The 5,342-nt window shown below is 41.3% G+C and overlaps 1 protein-coding gene across 42 annotated transcripts in view; it reads left to right on the top strand.

Moving 5' to 3' along the window:
• LOC117751967 (receptor-type tyrosine-protein phosphatase delta) overlaps positions 1–5,342 on the top strand; it is a 209,584-nt gene that overhangs the window by 2,057 nt on the left and 202,185 nt on the right. For all 42 annotated transcript variants that reach the window (XM_034569081.1, XM_034569066.1, XM_034569075.1 and 39 more), the window contains exon 2: positions 2,279–2,388. The gene's annotated coding sequence lies outside the window, so the exon portion shown is untranslated. The remainder of the gene's footprint in view (positions 1–2,278; positions 2,389–5,342) is intronic.

The following is a 5,342-nucleotide window of genomic DNA, read 5'->3' as shown; positions in this document are numbered from 1 at the left end:
GCTGAATACAAAATAAAACAGGAAACTCAGACACACAAAATCCCCAAAAACCAAACAAAAGGAAAACAACACGAAAAACAAACGCAACAATGTACCTATCATGGCTTACTGGCTTTCAATTGAGACTAACCCAGCAATATATTTCCAAATGTGCTAAATAGGTGAGTGTAGAGGGTCAGAGGCAGCGATGCTCTTCACTGTTCAGATTTCCACACACACGCACACACACACACACACACACACACACACACACACACACACACACACACACACACACACACACACACACACACACACACACACACACACACACACACACACACACACACACACAGATTCCCCGTGTCCCTCGTGGCAGCTGTTGTGAAAATGTGTGAACACTCGCCGGAGCCTCAGGTGGTGAAGTGATTTGAATTAAAGACGACGGCGACAAACGCGGCTTCAGCGGAGAGAGGCCAGACCAAAACAGACAAGCCTAACTAACTATCTTAACTAACTAAGTTACACTAACTCCGCGCCTGACGTATTGTCAACATTTGTCACTATCACTTAGTCGGGCCGGAGGCCCTTTGAAAGTCCTGCTCGAGAGCCATTAAGGCATTGGATTTGAATTGAACCCGCCGCTTCTTCTCAGAGAGAAAGCCTTAAAGAGGCTCGGTTAAATGGGGTTGTGGTGCGTTTGTGCACAGGTGCCCTACACCTGTCAGATGCAGTTGTGTTACAAAAAGGACAATTCACAGCAGTAGCAGGTGACCTGGTTTAGAATGGCAATGAGTCCGGCAGCCCAAAAAATAAAGACTTTCCAAAGTCTACTTCTAAGTGCTGACAGTAAAAAACACAGAAGTGACCTAGAAACAGTGAAAATGTATTTTGTATAGTAATATTATTATTGTTTGCCACAAACCTACATTAAATTACTGCTATGTAGAAAGATGGCCAGTGTTTTATATGTTTTAATCAACCCCAAGGGATACATTTCCATTTAATCTCCGTCCAATATTTAGTTTGAAGTGTAGATGTTGCTCGGTTTAAGTTCCAACTAATATTCAATAACAGCACAGTGTTTTTATGGGCGTCCATGGTGTTAAAAACACAGGTCTTCCATGTCAGTGTGTGTTATGACCTGACTACAAGCCCATCCTGCTGCCTCGCTGGGGTCAGGGAACAGGATATGATCAGGTTTCCATACGAATTCAATTTGATGTATAGTGTTATGGCTAAGAGAAAAAAAAAAATGTGTGTGTGTGTGTGTGGATCCAAGCATGTGTTGTGGCCCAGCCCCGTCTGCGATGATTTATTATAGCGCTCGGAGGGGCTTGTTCTTTCATGATGCCACATGAGTAACATGGCAGTCAGGCTCTCTCTGGCCCTGCTGGCGATAGGGAGGCATGCCAAGCCAGCTCAAACACATTCAGGTTTGCACACATTAAAAAAGGTACACGGCTAAGAATATGTACGCGTTGTGCATATACACACATACACACATACACACACACAAAATAAAAAAAATTGAGTACTGTAATCCAGGCTTAATGCTGCTTTATCACCTGCACAGAAGGCAAACGCTATGCAAATGCACATAAGCTATTCCAAAGGCACGTCAGATTCAGGCCTGTCGCTAATATGTCTTTTAAAGGGGTTAATTCTATGCAAATGCATGTACTCAATGAGTAGAGAATTGCCGAGGATATTTTTCTAATAACACTGAGGCAAAAGTGAAAAGTGATTATTTTTGAGCTGGGATTCCACCACAATGTGTGTATTTACCAACGCGAGTCTGCAGGAGTGTAGTTATTGTGGTTTGCATGCTCAGACTATTCCTACAGTGATAGTAGGTATATGCCGCATCGATGGTAACACAGTCAGCTTGAGTTTACCAAGTGACAGTAATGACCAGATCTATATCTTCTTATGTTCTATCATCTGTCTTCTGCCGTACGCTGTGCCACATCCAAAGAAACTGTAAAACAAATGAACATATGAAATTTGACATATTAGTTTGTGCTCCCCCCAGTCCACGAAAAACATGCTATTATTAGAAATACATTTCATCTATGGATTTCTCTTTTTCCCCCCTGAAAATTATAGATTAAGCCTCTCAGGCAAGCGGCGTATTGATGTTAGTTGATTTTGAAGCTGTGATCAAACCACATCGAGGGAAAACCTGTGGCTTTGATCCAGTCATTTTTTTTCCCAGTTTGTATCTTTAACATGTGAAGTTTGTGTTCGGCTGTTTGAGATGAAAACCTCACCCTGCTGACTTTCTCTTATCTCCTAGGTTTGGGCAAAAGGGGGGGATTCTTGTCGGTGGCGCGTCGGCGAGGGTAAAACAGCATCGGGCAGCATGTTGGCACCTGCATGAAACCAAAAGTGGAGCCTCATTTCTCGGTGAGTGGGACGACTATTTCTTTTCCAACTCAACAAACCACACAATCCATGCAGCAGCTGTTTTCCCCCAGACAAGGTTTTTCCATATTAAAGTTAATATTTGTGGTAGCTAATGTAGCAACGGCTTTATCTTATTAATTCTGGAGGAAAAGAGAAAAAAAGAGCTTAATTGCAAAATAGGCCGCTGCATTTTTTTTTTTCCTCCACTGTGAGCTTTTAATATGAGAAAAGCTGCTTTCAGAACAAACACAACAGTATTTTCATTGAAAAAAACATGAAAAGCCTTTTCTACACCAAACCGCTCTTTATTTTTTTTTATTGAGTTGTAGCTTTTTTTTTATTTTGTTAATGGTATAAAGAGAATATAATTGCAATTTTGTGAAATGCCGTGTTTTACCCTAAAACGTCCATTAAGATTCTGTGAAATTGATTTTCATTTACTTTAGTTTATGCTTTTCATAAGATAATTTAATTAAAAAGCTGGATTAATGATACTCTCATCCCTCTCTAGAAATTATTTTTTTTTTTTATGTACAACCAAAACCACAAACTGTTGCATTGTCTTAAAATGTGTCAACGGGGTCGTGTTGTCATGACTCATCTATAACGGGAAGCTGGTAAACCTAGAAAAACTAAAAATTAACTGATCTACAATTTTTTTTAAATGAGATGAAACTAATATGAATCCCTTTTGTAAGTTAAGAAAAGAATTGCATACACCCTTAACTTGTTTATGTTGTTGTTGTGGTTTCTTTGGAACAAACAGCCAATTATGGATTTAACGGTTAAGGCAGGGTTGTCTTAGAGTTTCATGTAGTAATATTAGTGGGGGGGGGGGCTCATGGAAAAGCTCTGTTGGACACCAGACTTAGTGTTAGTTATCTCATTAGTTAACATACTATATTCTGGATGGACTTATAGAACACACAGGAGCAGTGTTGTGTCATTATTTGGGTAAAAAAATGACTAAAAAGTCACAAAGACACACCCTCAGTCGTATAAGTCATCTTTACTCTAATGGAGTTTTGCTGCCCGAGGAATAAACCACACAGATACCTGGTAATGTAGATATTGGATTATACATTTAGTCATGAAAAACACAGCCGTCGTACAGACTACATCATTCACAGCGGACAGAAGGTGATTATGGGACAAATTCATTGAATTGTTTCCCAGATTTAGATAAGGTCTGAAATACGAGCGCTGTTCTCGAAAAAAAAAAAGGAAAATCCCTGCCCTGGGCCTGTCCAATGATGTAGCCGGGAAAAATACATTCAGTGTGGGGTATAAATATTGCAGGGCGAGTACATGGAGGGCTTTTTGGCCGATGAATTATTGCTAAGTCCGGTGGCTTTATGCCAGATCCGGAGTACATCTCGCGCGGCTTCACCCTGCAATAAGCTGCGACTGGGGAATTGTGGTCATAGGCACGACACAAATAACCGGCAACGATACCGGGAATCCATCACACTCATCCCACACGCTGTGCTTACACTTGAGCACACTGAACAACCGGGTTGGCAAAACACACACGCACGAGAAGAATCGCCTGTCAGAACGCCTACCAAATGTTTTTTTTTACTGTATCATAACAATGTAGAAGTACATACATGTTAAAGTATAAATAATATATTTTAAACACAATTTGCAGCACAGTATGTTGCCCTATCAGGACTGGGGGGGGGGATGTTCACCCAGCATTCACCTCCAGGTTGAGCTTTGATAGATGATTTATCCCCCAACAGAGTAAACTGTGCCAAGTTCTGAGTGCTCGCTCTTAGAAGAGCAAACGTGGATGAATAGTGATGAGTTCGCTCAACATCACTAGAACAAGGTTGTGGAATTAGTCCATCTGCTCTCCCCCCCCCCCCCCATTACTTTTCACTCGCACAAGATAATCACGTAACTCGGCGGAGCATTAAGTTAATGGTTAATACATCTGATTGTTCGAAATACAATGAGAAGAAAGGAACGATAAAAAACAAGCATCTAAATGGGAAAAGACTTTCTTTTCGCTCGGCCCCACTGCATCGTCCCAAACCAAAGAAATGTCGGGGGCAGGTTGGCTCTTTTGGTGATTAGCATAAAAGCATAATCCCCAGACTGCTGACATATTTCTTTTGAAAGCCAGCCTGTCTGAAAAAAGACAGATATGCTCGGGGAAAATGGATCAAATTTGTTTCATGTCAGATAGTAGCGAGCGGTTTTTCCCAGGGTGAATCTCCACCCGAGCCACAAACAGACAGGATTAGAGATTGATGCGGTGGCCGTAGCACAGTAGATCAGAAAAGAAATATATTAAACCTATCAGATGATTAGTGACAACTTATGATAACCTCCAAATTACTTACTGAAGTACAGTGCATAATTCTGCACTGTGTGCTTTGTGACTGTGAATCAGCCGGGGCTGCTCGCAGGATGTTTTTTGTGGGCTCACGTTTAAAGCCTTCCCTAATTTGTTGTAATAAACGGGCTAATATCTTTAACGTGACACCGCTATTGCAATAATGAGGAAACAAGCATAGAGAATTCGTTTTATTTCCTCGGCTAAAGGGGGAATCTTTTTTTTTTTTTTTTTTTGCACCGGAGCCGAGCCGCTGTGTGTGTTTAATGAAATGCAGGGATTTTGTCTCAAGGCGCCGAGGAAGAGGTTTTTAAGTCTGGTGCATATTTTATGAACGCTAACTGCGCGCCGGCTGCTCATTAGTGGCGTGACAGGTAACGGTTCTATGGTGGTCTTTTGGAAATGCATCCTCACTCCCACTCAGCTACAAGCAGCATGGTCCACTCAATCAGAACCCCCCCCCCCCCAAAGAAAGGAGCGAGGAAGAGGAAAGTTCATATGGATTTAAGTTAAAAACAAATCCTAAAATGTCAATGAAATCATTATCATCATCTTAAATTTGAATCCTCAAATACATCAAATGCTGGTGTTTACCTTTTATCTGGCTCGC

Source organism: Hippoglossus hippoglossus, chromosome 18, assembly GCF_009819705.1.
Source record: "Hippoglossus hippoglossus isolate fHipHip1 chromosome 18, fHipHip1.pri, whole genome shotgun sequence".
Classification (NCBI taxonomy): Eukaryota; Metazoa; Chordata; class Actinopteri; order Pleuronectiformes; family Pleuronectidae; genus Hippoglossus; species Hippoglossus hippoglossus.
The sequence above is the reverse complement of the archived record's forward strand: the minus strand, read 5'-3'. Positions and strand labels throughout refer to the sequence as shown.